Source organism: Pinus tabuliformis, chromosome X, assembly GCF_031772625.1.
Source record: "Pinus tabuliformis cultivar Carrire ecotype Pingquan chromosome X, CPIR1, whole genome shotgun sequence".
Taxonomy (NCBI): Eukaryota; Viridiplantae; Streptophyta; class Pinopsida; order Pinales; family Pinaceae; genus Pinus; species Pinus tabuliformis.
In genome coordinates this window covers 1,538,686,914-1,538,713,131 of record NC_142308.1, presented here as the reverse complement: position 1 = coordinate 1,538,713,131, position 26,218 = coordinate 1,538,686,914, and the positions used below count along the sequence as shown (strand labels likewise).

At 41.7% G+C, this 26,218-nt stretch overlaps 1 long non-coding RNA gene across 2 annotated transcripts in view; it reads left to right on the top strand.

Moving 5' to 3' along the window:
- The first annotated feature begins 9,621 nt into the window (after nucleotides 1-9,621).
- The window catches only part of LOC149145916 (uncharacterized), a 34,887-nt gene continuing 18,290 nt past the window's right edge, over nucleotides 9,622-26,218 (top strand). Inside the window, exon 1 of one of the 2 annotated variants that reach the window (XR_016264734.1) lies at nucleotides 9,622-10,107. This is a non-coding gene — a long non-coding RNA (uncharacterized LOC149145916). Of the gene's footprint in view, nucleotides 10,108-10,718; nucleotides 10,984-26,218 lie in introns of those variants that run through there. The other variant, XR_016264733.1, reaches the window with a different exon arrangement.

Below are 26,218 nucleotides of genomic sequence, written 5' to 3'. Positions count from 1 at the left end.
GACCCCACTAGGCTATCATCCTTTATCCATAGGAAGCCGAGTCTGCCGCCTTACAAGCCGTAATGCACTGAACACAACATTCGGGAAGATTGACTGCAGTACGGGAATTCCTTGGTTTTCATCTGATTGCCGAGGTGTATAAGCAGTTTTACGGATTGTTTGGTAAACCTTTTTGCCTAGAGTCTTCAGAGTAGTCACTTTTGATCCTTTTCGGACTCCTTAAAAGAAAAGGTGCCTGTGAGCGTCTTGTCACTTCGTGCTCATTAAACATTCGAAGGAGACTAGAGTCATCTTTTGTCCTTTTCTCGACTCTTAAAACATGAAAATTTCAAGTCATGTCTTTGCGTCTTAAAATTTATCTGGCTACGATAACATCCACCTAATTAGATTTTGTTTGTGTTAGCTTGAGTAGGATTCTTTCTCGCTCAATGGCATCCTTCCCTGAGCCCACCGGCCAAGGTGTTCCCCCCGATGGAAACCCTCGTCCATTTCCTGTTGTTGGAAATGTCGGTGTTCAGTATATCGCAACTTTGTCTTTGCCTGGGTTAACCATCGGTTTGCCCGTATGGTTGTTTTCAAACTCGGTGGTCTCGAGTGTGATAACTCCTGTTCCACCACCACCTCCTCCACCCGAACAACATCATGTTGATTCCAAGGTGGACCCCTTCCCTTCTTCGCCTATTGCTGCGTCCTCATCTTCTACTTCGCCTGGTGAAACTCTGGATTTAAGTAACCAAGTGGCTAAGAAGAAGAAGAAGAAGACCAAAAAGAAGAAGTCTCCCAAGGGAAAGGTCGCATCTACCCCGAGTATACCTCAAGTAAAGCCACCTTCTTCTCCTCCGCGGAAGGCTAAGTTTCCTTGTCAATTATGCAAGGGGGACCATTTTCTTACTGATTGTCCTGGTATTCTCAGGGTCCTAGATATATGGTCCCGTGACCCGACTCGCCCCTCGTTGTCGCAGATTGACGATACCTTATCAGCTGGTAAGGGAAAAGGGAAGGTTCATTTCCCTTGTCGACTTTGTGAAGGTAATCATCTCCTTCGCCTTTGTCCACTTATGGATGAAGCCTCCCGTCTTTTGGAAAGTCTGTCAGCTCCCTTACCTCAACTACCCGCTGGATATCAGCGTCTTTTTGCAACTGCAGATCATCTCTCCGCTGACAAAGAAATCAACCAAGATTCCTCTCTTGTCCAACCTTCTCTTCCCAAACATGGCTGTGCTCATCCTGTTCCAGACGATTTACGTTCATCATCTATGCACCACTTTGTTCTGGGAGTGTTTATCATCAAGGATGAACCGTCTGAATCCAAACCAGACGAAAGTCCAAAGGTCCAGATGACAGTTGACCCGGTCTTTCAAAAGGTCCAGATGACAGTTGACCCGGTTTTGCCTTCAGAAGTTCCATCCTCAGATGATATTATCACTGTAAACAATGAAGACCACACCGTCCAAATTCTATTCATAAACACAAACTCTTATGATCAAGTGAGCATCCCTCTCATTCCTTCGCAGCAGGAAGGAAGTTCATCAGAGTCATATTCCGGGGGGCATGCATCCTCCTTTTCAAAATCGAGTCTTTCCAAGTAAACTTTCATTCCATCCACTCCGTGAATGCCATGAAGCTTGGGGGGCATGTACCTCGATTTGCATTATCATGCTGGGGGCATGCAAATTTATAGCAAGCATAGTTTTTCGTTTCAAGCTTGTGTAAACATGAAACCGAATTCAAGAAAAGTTCTATATGGTTCAAGCTTGTGTAAAAATGAACCCATACCTGATTCACATCCCGTGATTGCCTTTTATCTGCTAAATTCTGCTAGATGAGCCTTGGTTGTTTCATTCCATCGCCACCATCTCTTTGGCCGACCATATGCTTTCACTTGGTTGTTTATCCTTTCCTGAGGAACCGCAGCGATGAGTGGTTTTATTAGCCAGCCTCTTGACCATTACATGTTTTGAGCAGTTCCACCATTACCGAAACCAGTTGCTACTCTTTATACCACTCGTTCCTCTAGGACGAGTCTCCTTTAAGCTCTTTTCAGACTCGTAAAATATGAAAAGATTGCCGAGTATTTTCCTTTTGACTCGTTAAAGAGAATAAAAATGGAGGTCTGCTTTCAGCTCTTTTCCGACTGTTTAAAAATGAAAAGATTGCCGATTTACCCCTCTTGACTCGTTAAACGTTAATAAGGGGCGGTCGTTTTAAGTTCTTTTTGTCGACCGTTAAAACATAAAAAGATTACCGGGTTTTGTCGTTTCAAACTCGTTAATGGTCATGAAACGACGTGATTTTGATCACTTTTTTACTTTTTCAGGTCGAAATCACTATTTATGAAAAGTACTCCTCGATCGTAATGGTTGGGTGGTTCTTTCGGGCATTATTTTATGCTTTTTCGGGCCCGAGAGACACAACTTTACGAAAAAGGACACCCCTGGAGTTTCCTTTTCTGCTGTCTTTTCAAACTCTCTAAACATGAAAAGACGTCGAGTTCTTCCTTTGTCAGACTCGTTAAAACCTTATGACATCGGATTTTGTCGAAATGACACACCACAAGCATATGTTATCCCCATCAAGCTTGTTAAAAATAACTGGGGTACTCGCCAGAAATGGTGTGGGAAAAGAAAATTTTGGAACCATAATCATTATCGTGTCGGCATTATGTCGCTCTTGAACATGGCACTTTTCTGCTTTCGTGTCCAGGGTGGGGATATCTCATCTCATATTCTTCACTCGCTTCCATGGACTTGGGTACCCTATTTGACCTCTCATCTACTCATTGCCTCGTCATCATGACCTTTGATCCATCGATGTCAAATACTGCCAATTCCACTATCGTGCCGCCGATATGTTCAAGAGAAGTTAACCTCTGAAAAGAAACAACCTCCATCTGATAATTCACATGATCTTGATTCACAACATTATCTCTCTGTCTCGTGTCGATGATGTGGGAAACATTATGGCCCACCTTCGATCAAGGTCACTTCCTGTCGACTTTAGCTCATTATCCAGGAAGCTGATCTAGAGACTCCCTTCCGGTGCCTTGGAGCCTGCATGCCTCAATGGCAGGTTCTTCGTGTTCGACGTGAGGTTTTCATCATTGGCCTCCGATCGAATGATTCTACGGGTGTTCGATGCTAGTTCATTAATTCGCACGCCGTAGATTGTACCTATAGTACCTTGAGGGCCATTGTCATTATTGGTGGTACCTCTCGCGTCTGTTAACAGTTTCCACTATTGACTGGTAATCAGACGATGTTCATGCATGTTCGACTTCAGCTCATATATTCGCATGCTTGAACTTGTACTCTTGTTCGAGTCGAGATGGAGCGCAAGACCCTGGATTGTGTCTGTTGTAATCCAGGCGTGATTCTTGATACATGACTCATTCACTGGATGGCTGCGACCATGCTTGAGTCTATTCATTGATCCTAACCAGATGGCTGCGTCCATACTATGGATCTAGATTATTTATGTACTCTCTTATGGATGGTTGCGACCATACCACGTACATCATGTAATTGAACTATCAGTCGTGTCTCTCAATGCAGATCCTCGGCGACAGCTATATGTGTTCTTGTGTGTTCCTATAAAGCATTTCACCCCTCTCTCTCCCTCTCGGACTTCATGCTTTAGGGGGCATCTGTTACACAGTAATTTGTCACCATTGGTCACCGTCCCTATCGCCCTATTTCCATACATTGGAGGACGCATTCCGGGACCTGTGAGCAGTGACATAACCCAAAAACACTTGCATTATGTTCCTCTAAGTATGTACTTCATGTTCCCTGAAGACACCTTCTGCAAATTCTCCCTGAAAAGTACTCTTTTTCCATTGGCGCAAGTCCACAAGTATCTTACCCGCGCCAATCACTGAGATCCTCAAAAGAGGGCGCGACCATTGGCGCTCTGTCACAGAACAACACCCGCGCCAGCCCAGTTTGGTAATGATTTTTGCTAAACGCACGCCCATCTGTTTTTTCCCTTCAGATCACGAAGTCTTTTGAGGGAAAAATCCATCTGATAGAGGTCGAGAGTCATCATCTATCCTTGACATCTATCCACAGGGGCTTTTCAGAGATAATGCCAATCCACAATGGGTGTCCTGGTTCATCGAATCTTTCTCCCTTCTCCATCTATAAATATCTGTCCTCATGCATTAGACAGGGGAGTTTTTTGGAGGAATGCTAGTTGTGATTATACTTGTCGTGAGTGATAGTGAAGCATAGAAAGGTTATGCTGCCAGGGAGGAGGTACATTGCAAGACACATATAGTTGCTCGCCCAGCCAGAGGAGAGGTTCAACGTCAGAACCTTGGTTGTAACTTTTCCTGTCTATTATTTATTAATGAACGACTACTGTTATGGTTCCAATCTCATTTTCTATTATAGTGATGTTTGATTTATTTCCTTTCTGACTGAAATATAGTTGTGCCTTGGTGGATTTTATGCTTGTCTTTGTTTCTTCCTTTGCATGTGCAGGTGTTCGTTTGCAAGGATCGCAAGGATTGTGGCCTGCCGGAGCGAGGGAGCGGGAATACCAACTCTGCTTCGACTATAGCGTTGGATTCCAGGTTGGTCTTCTTAATTCACCTTTAATGTACAACTAGGAACTTGCGTGGCAGCGTGAATCGATTGTGGCTAGTTCTGTTTTAGGCTAGTGGGATCGCCTCTGTCCGCAGAGGGGATTTACCTATCCAACACCCACCACTCAGGAGATCAGGTAGGAAAGCTCAAATGCCTGCAAGATATAGGGAAAATGCTTTTATAACTAGTATGATGAATGTGGTTGAACCATCTAGTTATAAAGAAGCAAATGAATGTAGTGAATGGAAAACAACCATGGAACAAGAATATGATTCAATAATCAGAAATAACACTTGGGAATTGGTTGAATTTCCTAGAGGAAAATAGACCATAGGTTGTAAATGGTTATATAGACCAAAAATTAATGCAGATGGAACTATATAAAAACTGAAAGCTAGGTTGGTTGCAAAAGGGTACTCACAAAAAGAAGGGATAGATTATGAAGAAACCTTCACCCCTATAGCTAAATTGAACACCATCAGAATGTTAATTGCTTTAGCTACTAAGAAACATTGGATGATGCACCAACTAGATGTAAAGTCTGCATTTTTGAATGGAGAACTAAAATAAGAAGTTTATCTAGAGCAACCGGAAGGGTTTGTCCATAAAGGAAAAGAACATTTAGTCTGTAGATTGAAGAAATCACTTTATGGACTGAAACAAGCTCCCAGGTCATGGTATGAGAAAATTGATTCATTTTTTCTACAAGTTGGCTATAATAGAAGCAAGAATGACCCTAATTTTTACACCATGAAAGATGAACAAGGGTGCAAAGTATTGATTTCATTATATGTAGATGATTTGATAATACAGGTAATGCTACATATCTAATTGATGAAATCAAGCAACATATGTCACAGATGTTTGAGATGAAGCACCTTGGTGAACTTAGATACTGTTTAGGTCTTGAGATCTGGAGAGATTCAGGTCAAACATTTCTGTCCCAAGCAAAGTATGTCAAAGGCCTGTTAGAAAAGTTTAGAATGGATTAGTGTAAGCCTGCACCGGTACCATTGCAACAGAACATCAAATTACAGTGTGAGGATGGCTCAAAAGCGGCGGATGCAACACTTTAGAAACAACTGGTTGGGAGTCTGATTTACCTAACCACCACTAGACCTGACTTGGCTTATGCAGTCAGCGTGTTAAGCCAATTCATGTCTAAACCACTTGAAAGCCATTGGAATGTAGCGAAGAATGTTTTAAGGTATCTACAAGGTATTGTAGATTATGGAATTATTTACACTGACTCTTCTGATGTTAGATTGGCAAGATTTGTATATTCAGATTAGGTAGGATATGTAGATGATCGTAGATCTATAACAGCTTATGCATTCAGTCTTGGATCTGGGGTGATCACATGGAGCAGCAAGAAGCAGAACACAGTCTCCTTGTCTTCAGCAGAAGCAGAGTATCAAGCCATGTGTGCAGCAACGTATGAGGCAGTATGGTTGCGGAGACTTCTCCAGGATGTTGGGGAAGAACAGACAGTCACAACAACAATCAGAGGTCAATCAAGCTGGACAATAATCCGGTGTTTCACAAAAACACTAAACATATTGATACTCAATTTCACTTTGTCAGGGAGAAAGTGCAATTTAAAGAAATTCATTTGGAATATTGTAATACATGTGATAATGTTGCGGACATTTTCACTAAGCCTCTTGGAAAAGTTAAGTTTCAAATGTTTAAGGAGATGTTAGGCATATATGTGAACCCATCCTTCATTAAGGGGGAGTGTTGAAGATAATGGAGAATATCCTAGAGTAGGTAGAGTTGGTTCACGTAACCTCAGGATAGGAATTAGTTTCTATTTTTTAGCATGCTGTTCTAACTTCCCTAAAACCATGTTTTCTATTTAATGTGTAATGTGCATGAACAATGTAGAGCATTTTGTAGATTCAGACTCTCCTGGTTCAGACTCTCTTTCGTAGAGCTGACCAGTGGGTTTTATTTTCATTAATACAAACATTACCATTTTTGTATCATTATTTAATTAAGTTAAAAAAATGAAAATCATATATTTGTTTTCTATTTTTAGTGAGACATCTTATTTTTTTGAATCTGGAAATTATAATAAAACTAGTTTGAAAACTAACTAGTGTCAGTTGTATTTTTATTTTTATTAACTTAAGTTAAAAAATTGAAAAACAAATATTTCTTTTTAATTTTAGTCACACTGATCCTATTTTTTTGGATTTGGAAACTGTAATAAAACTAGAATTCAAGTCTGTTGGTGAGGGGAGATTGAAAAATTTCATATATAATATACGTATAGACCAGAATATGTTAAAAATAATGTTTTCGGGTATGTATATACTTATAGACCAGAATATGTTAAAAATAATGTTTCCGGGTTGACAAATGTTTGAACATTTTGTCCTCTGTACATTGTTGCAGATGTGTTGTTAATGGTAAAACTACATAAAATATTACAGAAGAATGAAAAATGTGCGTGATTACATAAAATATTACAAAAGAATGAAAAATGTGCGTGATTTGAATTTTTTGAGCCTTTTTAGAAGAATGAAAAAGTCTGTGATTAGAATTTTCTGAGCCTTTTTAGAAGAATGAAAAAGGTTAGTGATTATAATTTTCCCTTCCTTGTTTCGGAGTTTATGAGGAAAATCGCTTCAATCTGGTTTGTACACGCATGAGAAGAATTTATGAATTGAACTCTAGTCTTGATTTGTGTTAAAAAAATAAAATCCTAAATTAATGTTCTAGCATCATTTGGGATAATCCAATTGTCAACCCAAAGATAAATTTACGAGAACAATTTGTAATTGTTCAATCCTCTTGCTTTAATGGTGAAAATTTATAGTTGAATGGTTAACTAAAAGTCCACACTGTCCATATTTGTTTTCAAGTTTTCTGCTGCTTGAAGATTGTCCAGATTGGGGATCACCTGTTGATATTTCAGCCATTTGTTTTTGTTAGAGATGGATATATCTATGTGAAGTCTGAAAGTTTGCAATTATAAGCACAACTTTGGTAATTTGGTTTAAAGAATGTTGTGTTAAGCATGAATAAATGCTAGTAGCTGTTACTTTTAGTAAATTACCATAATTTCACTATATTTTCAACATCATACAATGTAAGATGATTAGTATTATACTCACATTGGAGGCTTGGATGACCATGCTACTCTAGCATCTATGTGAAAACTATATGATTCTACTTTGAAGCTTTATGAATAGGCATATAATTATTTCTTGATTATTACATAGAAGAGTTAAATGCGGGAAGGTCCAATGCTTCTAGTTTAGTTTATTAATATGAAAGGTGGTTTATAGGCATAAAACATAAAGCGAAAAGCATGTAAAATGTAAAAACGTCATGAAGGGTTACATTGTACTGAAAAAATGAAATTTTCATTTGGCGGGTTACATTGCACTGGAAAATGAAATTTTCATTCCACGGCTTACAATGCTTTTTACGAAACAGACGTCAAAGTTACAATGCTTTTTGTGAAACAATTGGACATCAAAGTTACAATGCTTTTTACGAAACAGACATCAATGTTACAATGCTTTTTGCGAAACAATTGGACATCAAAGTTACAATGCTTTTTGCGAAACAATACATCAAAGGTACAATGCAAAAATACATCATAGTTAGTTTATGAGAGATTTTTCGGCGTAAATCACATGATATTTCATTTGTCGACGCTTTTCAAACCAACCAGTGTGGTTCATTGTCAGGACAAGTTGAATGAACAGATCACACTTTGCATGTTAAATAGATAGAGCAGAACCTCCAACGGCTATATTCAAGTAACGACTCTATTGACAATGGCTAGATTTGACTGGTTAGTTAGGACAGGATAATAACCATTATTTAATTAGAAAAGTTACCCCGGTTAGTTATAAAATGGACCCTTTTTATACACTTACAATTATAAATATGTATTAAAATAAAATTATGACATAAATTAATTTAAATTAATAGTTAGTTAACAAAGTTATAATAAAAAATTAGAGTAACTAAACGTTAGTTATATAAGTTATTAATAAATAAATATTAAAATAAATCAATTATAAACTAGATTAATTTTAAATTAATAATTATTTATAAAAGTTAAATAAATCTCTCATAAACTTGATATGGATCACAAAATTAATCACTTATTGAGTAATGTTGAATTACTCAATAAGTATTTTCACTTACAAAATTAATCACTTATTGAGTAATGTTGAATTACTCAATAAGTATTTTCACTTTTTGTCAAACCTTTGAAAGAGACTTTTACAGCCCAATGCAATGCAATGCGTTTGTCTGTTTTTTGTCAAGCCTTTGAAAGAGACTTTTAAAGAGGGCTTTGGTCGCCTGTTTCGTCAATTCATTCAGCGCTGCCTCAATTAGACTACTAACACTTGCCCCCATCTTTTACAGACTCTGCGTTAAGTTTCGACTGACTCCATTTTATTAAGTGTTTTCACTTTTTGTCAAGCCTTTGAAAGAGACTTGTACAGCCCAATGCAATGCAATGCGTTTGTTTGTACAGCCCAATGCAATGCAATGCAATGCGTTTGCATTGCATTGCATTGGGCTGTACAAACAAACGCATTGCATTGCATTGGGCTGTACAAGTCTCTTTCAAAAATGCAATTTTCAAAAACGCATTGCATTGCATTACATTGCATTGGGCTGTACAAGTCTCTTTCAAAAATGCAATTTTCAAAAATGCATTGCATTGCATTGGGTTGTACAAGTCTCTTTCAGAGGCTTGACAAAAAGTGAAAACACTTAATAAAATGGAGCCAGTCGAAGAGACTTTTACAGCCCAATGCAATGCAATGCGTTTGTCTGTTTTTTTTGTAAAAGCCCAATGCAATGCAATGCGTTTGTCTGATTTACAAAAAAACAGACAAACACATTGCATTGCATTGGGCTGTAAAAGTCTCTTCGACTGGCTCAATTTTATTAAGTGTTTTCACTTTTTGTCAATCCTTTGAAAGAGACTTGTACAGCCCAATGCAATGCAATGCATTTGTCTATTTTTCAACAGACAAACGCATTGCATTGCATTGGGCTGTACAAGTCTCTTTCAAAGGCTTGACAAAAAGTGAAAACACTATAAAATGGAGCCAGTCGAAACTTAACGCAGAGTCTGTAAAAGATGGGGGCAAGTGTTAGTAGTCTGATTGATGCAGCGCTGAATGAATTGACGAAACAAGTGACCAAAGCCCTCTTTAATAAGGTAATGGAGTCGGTTCTCACTGAATCGTCGACTCTCCTCGTCACGGCCATCTTGTTGTCATGTGTTGGCGCCGGTCTGTTGTTGGTGTTGCTAAGCAAACGAGTTGGCCGCTTCAGCGACTCACTGGCAAGTTGCGGCAGCATCATGATAAGAATGGCAATTTGCTTGATTGGGCGGATTGTAGAGACTTCACAGAGCAATGATAAGCTTTTGTAGTAATTTGATCATATGATCAATTTGCACATAAAGATTTCTAGTCACTGTCGTTAATAATGTTTATGTCTTCGTCGTTGATCGCTTTGCTAAGTCGCTACCTAGGTTTGATCTTGCATACTTTCCTTCATACTTTTTATGTCTCTATATTTTCCTACATATTTTGTTGAGGTTTTGAATATTTTGATGAGATTTTTAGTTTATGGATATTGTATCTCACTCTATTGGCTTTGGTTGCCTATTGGAGCTGCACCTATATATTATCACTATCACTATCTACCAGATGATGTAGTGTTATGTCTTTTTGAAATAAATAGTAATTTATTGGAGCTGCACCTATATATTATCACTATCTACCAGATGATGTAGTGTTATGTCTTTTTGAAATAAATAGTAATTTATTGGAGCTGCACTGATATATTATCACTATCTACCAGATGATGCAGTGTTATCTCTTTTTGAAATAAATAGTAATTTAGCTTTTTTCAGATGATGTACGTTATCTCATAGTAATTTAGCTTTTTTCGCAGTGAAAAAGAAATGGTGACTATCTATGTTTTCTTTCAAGTGGCTATTTATGTTTGCATTGATGGGAATAATTTGAATCTATGATATTGATAATACTTTATTCCATTATTTTTAAATATCCACACAATATAATTATGATGATATGTGAATTTTTGAGATTTGAACATGCGCGTGCGAATAACTTGGTGGGGTTTCGGCCAACTGGGCTCTCCTTCAGAATTCAAACACATTAAAAACCCCTTTTATTATCTAATCCCAAAAATAAAATAAAATCCTAGAAAAAAAGTCAGCAGAGAATTTTTGCGCCAGGGTTTTTCGAGCTGGATCGGCCCGACCTGCGTGACGAATTGTATGTTGCCCTTTTGGAAATTTCCATTCCTCATTGATCGGCCCTCAATGATAACGAGAATAAAGCCCTCCTCAAGCGATTCAAACAACAGCTCAATCGATCAGGTTGGTACGTGATTCGTGCTGTGTAAGTCATCAAGTCCAAATTTTGTGAAATATAGGTCCTTTTTCAGCTGGAATTACTCTATCCTGAGAATAAGAATTTCCAAAAAAGATGTTATTTTTGGTGGACAGGGTTTTGTGTTGGAATACGCGTACGAGTTTAGGTACTTCAAAGTAGACCCCAATTTCAGGTGCATTTTCTTAATTCTTGGATATTCGATGTTTGGGGAGGACCCGCCTTTTTGGTTCGTCTGACGGCTATAAGGCCATGGTCTCGTTCAGGCAAGGTCGTGGCTGTTGTTTGCGGTTTCAATGTTCGTGTTGATATTTGGAGGCCAACCTGTGGGTTGAAGGCTTCAGGGCAGCCGGGCAATCGCCATAATTTTGGTGAAAGGTGCTAAAATTGGGGTCTGACTTGCATATGATCAAAGGTGGTCTGTAGATTTGGACTTACAGCCAAGGTCAAAAAGAATTTTGCTTTTCCATAGCCTAAACTCTAACCCTAGTCTTAGTGGGTATTTTCGAGGTAATTTGCGATTTCTTGTAGCCTATTTTTCTATCCGTATTTCCCTTGCGACCCGTTGGTTAGGTGGGACAAGTAGTCCATGTGAATCAAGAGGACTCCGAGTGACAAATAATCAAGTTATTTTAATCGTGCATCACCATTAAAGAGGGCAGAGATGCACACTGAAGCGGTCGCTGAAGGGTGGCTTCATTCGGCACTGGCAGGTCGGGTGATTGTTGTGGTGGAGGCTTGAAAGTATTGACAAGGTGATTGATCTGTTTTTTTCTAGAAACCACAAAATGCTATCTATTAAAACATAATTATGGTGGAGGCCTGAAAGTACCTTGGTGGAGGCCTGAAAGTACCTTCGAGACTTGTTGGTAGCGGAGCAACCCCAGAGATGAAAAATTATACTTTACAAAATTATGCTTTAAAAATCTTAAGCTCGACTCTTCCTAACTCGAAACATTGTGATTATGTTGAATCTTATGTTGTGTTCAACCGAGAAGGTATAGAGGGGACCGTGTCTGTTCGTGGGGTAAGTGGGAAGGCCAAAGTAATCTACACAATGAATCAATACTCCCTGAAGAACCAAGGCCCTGCACAAAAGAAGTTAACCAAGACAGAGAAGCTGGAGTTCAACCAGTGTGTCGCCAAGTGTTGTAGTTGCTGCAACACCCTCCAAAATTTTGGATTACACTCAATTTTGGAGCCTTCCTTGGTCTTTTACATTGTTGTTGCAACACTAGAGCTCATTCCATGAGTTTTTTTGTAGTTCTTTGGTCCCTTTCACATGTTGGGTTAATTGTCATCTTTTGGCATGTTTGCTTGTGGTGCAATGTTTGCAAGCCTATTTTGATGGTTTCGAAGGTCGCTCTTTGTGTATATGAGTTGTCCTAACCATAGTTTTAAAACTCCGACTCCGACTCCGACTCGACCGAGGATTGACTCCGACTCCGACTCCGAAACGGTAATGACTCGGCCTGCTCGATTTCAATGACTCGGTCGTTGTAAAAAATACATTAAATATTTATTTTTTTTTATAAAAAAACGTAATTTTAAAGATTTTAAACATAATTTTAAAGATTTTCATTCATGTTTCCAAACACACAGCATTATAATATAGATGGAAGAGAACATATGATCAAAGTAGGCTCATGAACCAATCCATTATATCAAAATGGTACCCAATGGCAATACATAGTCAACTGTCATACATGATCAAAGACTCAAAACAAAAAACACATAACCAAGGAGGCTAGAAATGGCCTCTACAACAAAAGTAAACTGTGACCAGACTCCAGTACTAGTACTACAGCTACTGGCTAGTAGCTGCTGCTAGAGGAGCCAAGATCATGTCGATCAATCTTTGGATCATCATCAGAGTCAGACAGGGGGCCCCATGGCTCATCATCATCATCATCTCCAACTGCAGTTGTAGAAGTGGTACCACTAGCAGGTTGTGCAACTGCAGCAAATGCAAGCTGAGATAGAGTAGATATGCGGCTACGCTTCTGTCGTGGTTGAGCAGAGGAAGCACCTACAACTAGAGTCCTTGCTGGCTGTGAGACTAAGGCTGGTGGATTGGGATCTGCATTCAACTGAACAACATGTTCAAGTTCAACTGATGTCTCGATATCTAAATCTAAATCAAGATCCTCATCAGGATCAAACAGACGACTCTCCACTACCCAATTTGATGTTGGATCAATGTCTTCCAACACAATGGGATCTGAATTAGGTCTTTTGTTCAGCAAATGGTCATCTGAGCCGGAGGTTGTATTGGACATAAACTAGATCATTTAACCATTTTTTATCCAAACGGTTTCTCTTCTTTGTGTTACTTGGGAGCAGGAGTGAAAACGGGAGCAGGAGCGACATTTTTCGAAGCTCCTGGTTTGGGAGCGAATCCCAGAGGAGTTTGACAACTAATGTCACTAACATCAAGGTACATAGAGGGATTGGTGCTCTTGATTAAATACGAGTTCCATACCCTAATACATGACAAAATTCAATGGAAACATTGCAATCCTCCAATCCTGAAATCCTGAAAAACTGATAAGTCTGCTGGATTTTGAATGAAATCTAAAATTCCACTTTCTCCATATGAAATCCAATGAGGCCGAAACCACTCTCGAACATCCTGAGTCATTTCATGGTAATGTTAAAAATTTAAGTAAAAGGATGAAAATGAAGATTAAGGAGAATGTCACTTTTACTTTAAGAATTTAACATTACCATGAAATTTGAATAGCATATCAATAGTAGAGAGCATTTGAGTGTGTTAAATAGGGTTTGGGAGGGGGAAATGGACCCCAAATAACATTTAGCTAATTCATAAAACACCTTGAAGTCCAAACCAATCAGCAAACCCCTTAAAATTTCATTAAAATAATGTTAAATCACTGTTTTAGTGGGTTACAGGTCGATGTTTGTGACTTGGCCGAGTCAGTACGGGAAACGGCCGAGTTGGTCGAGTCATGGCTGACTCGGCCAACCGAGCCATTTTTTGTACCGATTCACTCCGGAGGACAATGGAACGGACCAACTCGGCCGTTTCCGTTTCGAAACGACCGTTTTTTAAAACTATGGTCCTAACCATGTAAACATATGTCGCATCCATAAACAAAGTCTTCAACACTGTCGCACAAGTGTTGTCATGGTTGTTTTAAAGTCTATCTTAAGTGTTGCACTTGTCTTAAGGCAGTGACATAGAGGGAAATTCTTTGTTCATGTGTTTGGAATCTTGGATGATATATGTTGCCATGTTGTCAAAGTATGCTAAGTGTGTGATCACAGTGAAGGTTTATCACAGTTCATCACTTATCCCACACTTAGCCATTTTTAGAAAATCTTGCCGACTGTGCAACTTAACTTCCCCGAGCCTGATCCAGGTGGATATTGGTGGCCACCTGCCTATTCTACTTGGATCCCCACCATTTTTTCTTTCAGTTTTTCAGTTTCCTTATTTGTAGCACAATTTACTATTTTTGGCAATTTTTCGGGTCCTAAACTTTCGAAGCCGTTTTGAGGCCTTAAACGACGTTTTTTGGGAAAACCGAGAGCAATATGGGTTATTGACCAATGTTTCTCATTCAAAAGTTGTAGTCCTCAAATAGATCTTTCTACCGTGTTATTGTGCGCATCAAATGAAGATCATATGCCAAAGTTACGACCTCAGTGAGTTGATGTACCAATTTATCCAAATGGGGCCCATAGTTTGACGCTTCATTTTCTAGGGTTAGGTTTTTGGATGTTTAGGGTTTTCCATTGTTTCTCAATAATAAATAGGCCTTGGAGCCTCATTCTAACATAGTTTAGAGGCATGTAGCTGCCACATCTTTTCTCAGAGATAAGCTACTATCATTCGAGTTAGTCTTATTTCCATTCTATTTGTAAGCACATTTCAGTATTTGATATTAATGAAATGAAGTGTTATTTCTACCGCATATTTGTATTTATGGTTATATTTGTAATTTGTTGCATTCTTGTTTAAATTTGGGGGGTCAGTGGTATCAGAGTGGTCTGCTCTTTTTCTGTTTTTCTTTGCATGTCTTCAACGAGGTCAGGATACAAGGAGTTAGGGCTTGAACTAGTCAAATTTTTGCAAGACTAGCCTCACAAATCCCGACGGCCTCCCATGGTGGATGAAAAGAAAGACGAGGGGGCAGGAGATCCTATTAAAATCTTGCTCGAAAAAGCCCTCGAGCGACAAAGGAACGCGACAATGGACAACTTTGCCCAGATCCTTTAGCGGCGACGCATCTACTTCTGGCAGCTACTCTGGAAGCGCCACACCCTTTAAGGTACAAGTTAACTTTGACATTCCCATATTTGAGGGTCAGATTGATGCAAACGCTGTAGATAATGGTTAAATCTACTAGAAGGATATTTTTCCATCCATGATTTTTGCAGCTGGGAAAAGATCACTTTTGCACTTCTCAAAGCAGCCCCCCACGTCAAGGACTGGTGGGAAACCTACTGTGAGCAAAAGGATGAAAGTACGAACTCACTATTTTTAGCCGCACCCACTTGGAACTCATTCCGGGATGCCATCAAGGAGCAATACTACCATGTCAGGAGCTATGAGGATAAATACATAAAGTGGACAACACTGCGACAGGGAAGGGACCAAGATGTGCCAGAGTTTACCAATGTTTTTCATACCCTTCGTACAAAGTTGGGTATCAAGGATTCTGAGAAGCATTTGGTTCTCAAGTACTGCGGCTACCTACACAGGTACATCCAGGATGAGATGGAGTTCCTTGAAATCTCCTTGTTCGGCATGGCATACCAATATGCCGTCAAGATGGAGCAAAAGTTTAAACAGAATAAGTGAGATTTTGGATTTGCGAATCCGAAGTAAGGGAAAGGTGCCTCCAAATCGCAGAACAAAGGACAAAGCTAAGGCGGGTCGCCTCAGGACAACTTGCCAAAGCCGCAAGCAAAGAACAACACCACGAAGCCAAAGGACACGAGAAAGTGGTGTGAGTTCCATAAGAGCTCCACTCACAACACAAGTGAGTGTCAGGCCAAGCAGTCACTAGTGTTTTGGAGAATTTGGTATCTACGGATAAATACTAATTCCCTAGATAAGTAGCTGTATCTAGAACAACAGTTTAAAGTCTTTTAGACTTTTCCTATAAGCAATAGATAAGATGAGAAGATGGAAGACCCACTTGTAGTTCCGCTTTCCTCTCGTCTCCCTTGTATCGATCTTGTCGCTCCTTCCCGTACTTAATCCGCTTGAAAAGTACCTTGTAAACACAACAGAAAACAAAGAACCAATCAAAGCATACGATCTATTGAATATAAGTGAAAGGAATCATATACAATTCACACATATAAGCATTATGAAACAATACAAACATATGGGAAAAAGGCTCAAACACTTTATTAGATAGAAGAAGGAATTACAACCATTGGTGTCTGATTCAAAGCCACTCTTTCAGCTTGGATACCATCCACATCACATCAAAAGCATGACAAACTTGTAGCATTACAATACTTGCTTCAAAGCCAAATCTCATAGCAGCATTATCTCCTTACAATTCAATATAATCCAGCCCCTGATCACTTAGATGAGTGGTCAATTTATAGGAAGATGAAGGAGGTTTTGTCATAAATGGTGGCATTGAATGGCCTTCCATACTTAGAATTAGTTCCATGGAGGAAGGGATGAGAGGATAGGATGCACCTTAACTCATTCCTCATCCATTTTCGAGCTCATAGGAGTTGATAAGTGAGGGAACCTTCTAGATGACTCCAAAATATAAGAATATTCCCCAAACCCTAGTGAATTTAGATCTATCTCGCCCAGTGCAGGTGAAAGGAAGCCTAAGTGCTTTGCAGAGCACCTTGGCATGGACTCAACTGCCCTGCAGTGCGCCCTTACAAGGGCTTACCTGCGCTAGTCCCTCTAGAGGCTATTTCTAGATGTCTTCAAGTCATGAAACTGTCTGGGAAGGAGGCATTCAAAGGGGTGACTTGTTTAGGGCATGTAGCAACTGAAATTAGGGTTTGATGAGCCCTAACACACTGATCTGAATGATGGTATTGATGTTCCCAAATGGATCTGTAACAATTGGTGGCCAAGCTAAAGGCTTTGGAAGTAGATGCATGTTCCGACTCTGAGTCAGAACCCAACAAGGGGAATGACAAAGGGAAACACATTATCGATGCGGAGTCCAACACTACCATTGCCACCACGAAGATCCAAAAGAAGGAAATCAAAGATCTAGAGGAGCAGGAGTGCCTCTTCCACTCCCAGATGTGGGTAAAGAGTTCCTTGCTATAGTTCATTGTCGACAGCGGGAGCCAAAAGTTTCTCATTTCGGTAGAGATCGTGAAGCTGCTGGGCTTACCGACCACAACACATCCACAACCGTACACCATTAGGTGGCTTCACCAAGAACGGGATTTTCACGTGAGCCAATAGTGCCACCTTCCATATAGCATCAAGCCCTTCACAGATGAGGTATTATGTGACGTTGCTCCCCTTGATGTTTGTGATGTATTATTAGGCCAACCATATTTATGGAAGCGACATGATTTTTATGAGTCAAGGCCTCGTGCTATTATTTTTACTTTGGGAAATAAGTTGTACAGGATCCTAGAGATAGCACCGCCTACCACTATCTCTTTGGTTACTGCAAAACAATGCAGTAAGCTCATTTCCAAAACCAGGAAATTTGTTTTCCTGATGATACGCCCTCAGGGAAAGAAGAAGACGTTGGCCATGACCTCCAGACAGGGCCCCTCCGCACGACAACAATAGATGGACAAGGTCGTGGAGGAGTATGAGGACATCTTCACCTCCCTCGCAGGGGTGCCTCTGCACTGTCAGTTCAGACACTCCATCCATCTAACCCCAGGTGCGCCGCTTCCCAATGGACTAATCGGCGCTCCGTTCTGGAGAATGACGAAATCAAGAAGCAAATTTAGGAGCTGCTACAGAAAGGTCACATCCGGCCGAGTTCATCGCCTAGTGGGAGCCCGATCGTGTTGGTACAAAAGAAGGATGGGACTTGGAGACTCTGTATTGACTATCGGGTGCTGAACAAGATCACTGTCCAGAATAGGTACCCGATCCCACGGATTGATGACCTTCTGGACCAACTGAAGGGGGCAAAATATTTCAGCAAGATCGACTTGAAATCTGGATATCACCAGGTACCAATCGAACCCTTTGATGTGTGGAAGACTGCCTTCAAAGCCAAGGAGGGCCTTTTCGAATGGTTGGTTATGCCTTTCGGGTTGATGAATGCTCCTGCAACCTTCATGAGGCTGATGGATGACATCTTGCGGCCATTCACCAACTCATTTGTAGTGGTATACTTGGATGACATCTTGATCTTCAGCCAGAGTTGGGAAGAGCACCTCCACCACATCCGACAGGTTCTCCAAACACTGCGGCAACACAAGCTATGTGCCAATTTGGAGAAATGCACTTTTGGCATGACCTAGGTTCAGTATCTGGGATACATTATTGATGAATGGGGAGTGCATGTGGATCCAGCCAAGATCCAAGTCATTTGAGATTGGCCAGCTCCAACCACTCTGACAGAGCTCTGCAACTTTCTGGGTCTTGCCAATTTTTACTGCAAGTTCGTGTTGGGATTCTCTCATATCACTTGGCCCTTGGGTCAAATCACTAAGGGAGGAGCGAAAGCAAAATTCTTTTGGTCTGAATCTCAACAGAAGGCATTCATAGAGTTGAAACATCATCTTTGCTGTTGCACCAGTGCTCACATTACCAGACTTGCAACAACGATTTGAGATCGAGACAGATGCCTTTGACTATGCTATTGGGGCAGTCCTTACTCAACAGGGGCATCCAGTGGCATATCACAGTGAGACACTTTCAGATACAGTCCGAAAGTATCCCACTTATGACAAAGAGATGTACTCCATTGTGCAAGCCTGCCGACAATGGAAACATTACATTTTGGGGAAGGAAACGGTCATCCAGACAGACCACCAGCCCCTGTAGTTCATACAAATGCAAGGGAAGTTGCAGAATGATCGCCATCAGAAGTGGTCCACATACCTGCAACAGTTCCATTTGAATATCAAGTATAAAAAGGGCAGCACCAGTAATGTTGCAGATTGCCTCAGCTGACCACCGATCATGGCGTTAATCATCATGCTTAACTCTTGTGGGCACAGGACTTCTGATTGGCCACTTCTCTACAAAAGTGACCCAGAATTCGGCCACACATACCAGACGCTCTTGGAGGGTCAGGAAGTTCCAGATTTTCACCTCCAGGATGCCTTATTATGCCACCTGGGACACCTTTGTGTTCCTTCAAGCGAGCGAGCCAAGATGATTTGGGACGCACACTACAGTTGAGCCACTGGATATTTTGGGGTCGAGAAAACGGTGGCAGTACTGCAGAAGTATTTCTATTGGCCGAATCTTCGACAGGATGTCGGGAAGTACATCAGATCCTGCACTGCCTACGCCATTGCCAAACCGACCATCAAGAAGCAAGGCCTCTATACTCTGCTGCCTACCCTTAGTCGATCTTGGGAATCCATCTCTATGGATTACATGTCGCGCCTTCCTTCTACCAAGCATGGCAATGACTCTGCTTTTGTGGTTGTCAACAGATTCTCAAAGATGGCCATTATGGCAGCCTGCAAGAAGAATATCATAGTAGAAGCCACTGTTAAACTTTTCTTTGAACGAGTGTGGGTACACTTTGGGATCCCACAGTCTATCATCTCAGATCGGGACAACAAGTTCCTTAGTACATTTTGGTCCAGTCTCTGGTCGATGCTGGACACCAAGCTCACTAAGTCCACAGCTTTCCATCCCCAAACTGATGGCCAGACAGAGGTTGTCAACAGGATGATCGTACACATTCTGCGCATGTACAACTCAAAGCATCCACGCACATGGGATGAGAGCCTCCCCTATGTCCAACACAGCTATAACCAGGCTCTCCACAGCTAGACGGCCACAATCCTTTTTAGGTGCGCTTGGGATTCCAACCACTATGTCCCATTGATGTGGCCATGCCATTTGCAGCTACTCCGAGAGATGCGGCTCATGTCCAGTTCGAAACTGATAAGGCAAACAACTTCATTGAGCACATCCAACATATCCGCTAGCAGGTCCAAGGCATTCTGGAGAAATCAAATGCCAAGTACAAGCAGCGACATGATCAACATCGGGTGCCACACAAGTTTCAGGTGGGCGACAAAGTTTGGTTGCATTTGAAAAAGGAACGCCTTATTGGAGCCTATCAGAAACTCAAACCACTCCGATATGGTCCATACACCATTACCAAGGCTGTGGGAGAAAATGCATTTGAGCTCAACATTCCCCCATTCCTTGGCCTGCACCCAATGTTCAATGTGGACTGCCTTTGACCATACTTCCCACCATTGCTAAACACATCCTACATTGCAGAACAACTCACACCTACAAAGTTAAATCTAGATTGCATGGAACAAGCCATCACTGATCGGATCATGGACACACAGATCAAGAACACCTGACAACAAAGATCAAACTATATCGAGTTACAAAAGCAGGCCAACTCCTTCACTAGGGCAAGTGGCTCACCAGGGACCAAGTTCAACAGAAGTTTCCTCATTTCATGGAGGAATTCAATGCAATGGGGACCATTGCTTCCTAAGGCGGGAGGAATGATCCAGGTGGATATTGGTGGCCACTCGCCTATTCCACTTGGACCCCCACCATTGTTTCTTTCAATTTTTCAATTTTTTATTTGTAGCACAATTTACTATTTTTGACAGTTTTTCGGGTCCTAAACTTTCGGAGCCGTTTTGAGGCCCTAAACGACATTTTTTGGGAAAATCGGGAGCAACATGGGTCATAAACCAATTTTTCCTACTCAAAAGTTGTAGCCCTTGGCTAGATCTTTCTAACGAGGTATTGTGTGCGTCAAACGAAGATCAACCCCTAGAAGTTGATGTACCAATTTACCCAAACGGTGCCCATAGTTTGGTGCTTCATCTCCTAGGGTTAGGTTTTTGGATGTTTAAGGTTTTCCATTGTTTTTCAATAATAAATAGGCCTTGAAGCCTCATTGTAACACAGTTTAGAGGCATGTAGCCACCACATCTCTTCTCAGAGATACGCTGCCATCTTCCGAACTAGTCTTATTTCCATTCTGTTTGTAAGCATTTGGTATTAATGAAATGAAATGTTATTTCTACTACATCTTTGTATTTATGGTTATATCTGTAATTTGCTACATTCCTGTTTAAATCTGGGTCAGTGGTATCAGAGCAGTTTGCTCTTTCTCTATTTTTATTTGCATGTTCCCAACAAGGTTGGGATATAAGGAGTTAGGGCTTGAATTGGTCGAACCTTTTCAAGACCAGTCTCGCAAATACCGATGGCCTCCCATGGCATATGAAAAGAAAGACGATGGGACATGAGATCCTATCACAATATTGCTCGAAGAAGCCCTCGAGAAAAAAACGAACGCGATGATGGACAACTTTGCCCAGACCCTTAAGCGGCTACCCAAGGGCGACGCATCTACTTCCGGCAGCTACTCTGGAAGCGCCACACCCTTTAAGGTACAAGTTAACTTTGACATTCCCATATTTGAGGGTCAGATAGATGCAGACACCGTGGATAAATGGTTAAATGTGCTAGAAAGATATTTTTGCGTTCATGATTTTTCTAGCCGGGAATAGATAACTTTTGCACTTCTCAAAGCAACCCCCCACGTCAAGGACTGGTGGGAAACCTACTGTGAGCAGAAGGATGAAAGTACGAACTCACTGTTTTTAGCCGCACCCACTTGGAACTCATTCTGGGATGCCATCAAGGAGCAACACTACACTGTCAAGAGCTATGAGGATAAATACATAAAGCGGACAACACTGCGACAGGGAAGGGACCAAGATGTGTCGGAGTTTACCAATGTTTTTCATACCTTTCGCACGAAGTTGGGTACAAGGATTCTGAGAAGCATTTGGTTCTCAAGTATCGCGGCTGCCTGCACAGATACATCTAGGACGAGATGGAATCCCTGGACATCTCCTCGCTCGGCACGACATACCGATATGCCGTCAAGATCGAGCAAAAGTTTAAACAAAAGAAGCGAGACTTTGGATTTGCGAATCTGAAGCAAGGGAAAGGTGCCCCCAAACCGTAGAACAAAAGACAAAGCCAAGACGAGGTGGACCAGGACAACCCGCCAAAGCCGCAAGCAAAGAACAACGCCGCGAAGTCGAAGAAGGACACGGGAAAGTGGTGTGATTTCCATAAGAGCTCAACTCACAACACGAGTGAGTGTCGGGCCAAGCAGTCACTAGTGGCCGAGCTAAAGGATTCGGAATCAGATGCATGTTCTGACTCTGAGTCAGAACCCAACAAGGGGAATGACAAAGGGAAGCAAATTATTGATGCGGAGCCCAGTGCCACCATTGCCACTATGAAGATATAGAAAGAGGAACCCAAAGATCCAGAGGAGGAGGAGGCTCCTCTTCCACTCCCAGATGTGGGCAAAGGGTTCCCTGCTACAGTTCATTGTCGACAGTGGGAGCCAAAAGAACCTCATCTCGACAGAGGTTGTGAAGCAACTGGGCTTACCGACCACAATACATCCACAACCATACACCATCGGGTGGCTTCACTAAGGACATGATCTTCGCGTGAGCCAACAGTGTTGCGTTCCATACAACATCAAGCCCTTCATGGATGAGGCATTATGTGATGTTGCTCCCCTTGATTTTTGTGATGTATTATTAGGCCAACCATACTTATGGAAGCGACATGTTGTGTATGAGTCAAGGCCTTGTGCTGTTATTGTTACTTTGGGAAACAAGTTGTACAGGATACCAGAGGTAGCACTGCCTACCGCCATCTCTTTGGTTACTGCAAAACAATGCAGTAAGCTAATTTCCAAAACAGGGAAATTTGTTTTCCTGATGATACGCCCTCAGGGAAAGAAAAAGACAGTGGTCATGACCTCTAGACAGGGCCCCTCCGCACAACAACAACAAATGGACAAGGTCGTGGAGGAGTACGAGGACATTTTCACCTCCCTTGCAGGGGTGTCTTTGCACTGTCAGGTCAAGCACTCCACCGATCTGACTTCAGGTGCGCCATTGCCCAATGGACCAATCTATCGGTGCTCCGTTTTGGAGAACGACGAAATCAAGAGGCAGATTCAGGAGCTACTGTAGAAAGGTCACATCCGTCCGAGTTCATCGCCCTGTGGGAGCCCGATCGTGTTGGTACAGAAGAAGGATGGGACTTGGAGACTCTGTGACTATCGGGCGTTGAACAAGATCACTGTTTACAATAGGTACCCAATACCACGGATTGATGACTTTCTGGACCAACTGAAGGGGGGCAAAATATTTCAGCAAGATCGACTTGAAATCAGGATGTCACCAAGTACCAATCGAACCCTCCGATGTGTGGAAGACTGCCTTCAAAGTCAAGGAGGGTCTTTTTGAATGGTTGGTTATGCCTTTCGGGTTGATAAATGCTCCTGCAACCTTCATGAGGCTGAATGATGACATCTTGCGGCCATTCACCAACTCATTTGTAGTGGTATACTTGGATGACATCCTGATTTTCAACCAGAGTTGGGAAGAGCACCTCCACCACATCTGACAAGTTCTCCAAACACTGCGGCAACACAAGCTATGTGCCAATTTGGAGAAATGTACTTTTGGCATGACCCAGGTTCAGTATCTGGGATACATTATTGATGAACGGGGGGTGCATGTGGATCTAGCCAAGATCCAATTCATTCAGGATTGGCAAGCTCCAACCACTCTGATAGAGCTTCGCAGCTTTCTGGGTCTTGCCAATTTCTACCGTAGGTTCATGTTGAGATTCTCTTATATCACTTGGCCCTTGAGTCAAGTCACCAAGGGAGGAGTGAAAGCAAAATTCTTTTGGTATGAATCTCAACAGAAGACATTCACAGAGTTGAAACATCGCCTCTACTCTGCACTAGTGCTCACATTACCAGACTTGCAACAACCATTTGAGATCGAGACAGATGCCTCTAACTATGCTATTGGGGCAGTCCTTACTCAACATGGGCATCCAATGGCATATCACAGTGAGACACTTTCAGACATAGTCCGAAAGTATCCTACTTATGACAAAGAGATGTATTCCATTGTGCAGGCCTGCCGACAATGGAAGCATTACATTTTGGGGAAGGAAACGGTCATCCACACAGACCATCGGCTCCTGCAGTTCATATAGACGCAAGGGAAGTTTCAGAATGATCGCCATCAGAAGTGGTCCACATACCTGCAACAATTCCATTTGAATATCAAGTATAAGAAGGGAAGCACCAATAATGTTGCAGATTGCCTCAGCCAACCACCAATCATGGCGTTAACCACCGTGCTCAACTCTTGTGGGCACGAGACTTCTGATTGGCCACTTCTCTACAAAAACGACCCAGAATTCGGCCACACATACCAGACACTCTTGAAGGGTCAACAAGTTCCAGATTTTCACCTCCAAGATGCCCTGTTATGCCACTCGGGATACCTTTGTGTTCCTTCAAGCGAGCGTGCCAAGATGATTTGGGAAGCGCATTACAGTCGGGCTGCTGAGCATTTCGGGGTCGAGAAAATGGTGGCAGTATTGCAGAAGTATTTCTATTGGCCGAATCTTCGACAGGATGTCAGGAAGTACATCAGATCCTGCACTTCCTACACCATTTCAAAATTGACCATTAAGAAGCAAGGCCTCTATACTCCGCTGCCTACCCCTAGTCGACCTTGGGAATCCATATCTATGGATTACATGTCGGGCCTTCCTTCTACTAAGCATGGAAACGACTGTGTTTTTGTGGTCGTCGACAGATTCTCGAAGATGGCCATTATGGCGGCCTGCAAGAAGAATATCACAGCAGAAGCCACTGCTAAACTCTTCTTTGAATGAGTGTGGGTACACTTTGGGATCCCACAGTCTATCATCTCAGATCGGGATAGCAGGTTCCTTAGTACATTTTGGTCTAGTCTCTGGTTGATGCTGGACACCAAGCTCACTAAGTCCACAACTTTCCATCCCCAAACTGATGGCCAGACAGAGGTCATCAACAAGATGATCATACACATTCTGCGCATGTACAACTCAAAGCATCCATGCACATGGGATGAGAGCCTCTCCTATGTTTAGCACAACTATAACTGGGCTCTCCATAGCTCGATTGACCACAACACTTTTCAAGTGGGCTTGAGATTTCTAGCGACTATGTTCCATTTTGATGTGGCCATGCCATTTGCAACTACTCAGGCAGATTTGGCTCATGTCCAATTCAAAACCGATAAGGCAAACAACTTCATTGAGCACATCCAACATATCCGCCAGCAAGTCCACGACATTCTGGAGAAATCAAATGCCAAGTACAAACGACGACATGATCAACATCGGGTGCCACACAAGTTTCAGGTGGGTGACAAAGCCTAGTTGCATTTTCAAAATGAACGCCTTACTATAGCCTATCGGAAACTCAAACCACTCTGATATGGTCCTTACACCATTACCAAGGTTGTGGGAGACAATGCATTTGAGCTCAACATTTCCCCATTCCTTGGCCTGCACCCAGTGTTCAATGTGGACTGCCTTCGACCATACTTCCGACCATTGCTAGACACATCAGACATTACAGAACAACTCACACCTACAGAGTTAAATCTAGATGGCATGGAACAAACCACAACTGATCGGATCATGGACACACAAATCAAGAACACCTGACAACAAAGGATCGAACTATATTGAGTTGTCAAAGCAGGCCAACTCCTTCACCAGGGCAGGTAGCTCACCAGGGACCAAGTTCAGCAAAAGTTTCCTCATCTCATGAAGAAACTCAATGCAATGGGGACCATTGCTTTCTAAGGGGGAGGAATGATCCAGGTGGATATTGGTGGCCACCCGCCTATTCCACTTGGACCCCCACCATTGTTTCTTTCAGTTTTTCAGTTTCCTTATTTGTAGCACAATTTACTATTTTTGGCAGCCCTAAACGACATTTTTTGGGAAAACCGAGAGCAACATGGGTCGTAGACCAATGTGTGTCAAGCGGAGATCGTATGCCAAATTTACGAACCTGGGAAGTTGATGTACCAATTTACCCAAACTGGTCCCATAGTTTGGCACTTCATCTCCTAGGGTTAGGTTTTTGGATGTTTAGGGTTTTCCATTGTTTCTCAAAAATAAATAGGCCTTGGAGCCTCATTGTAACACAATTCAGAGGCATATAG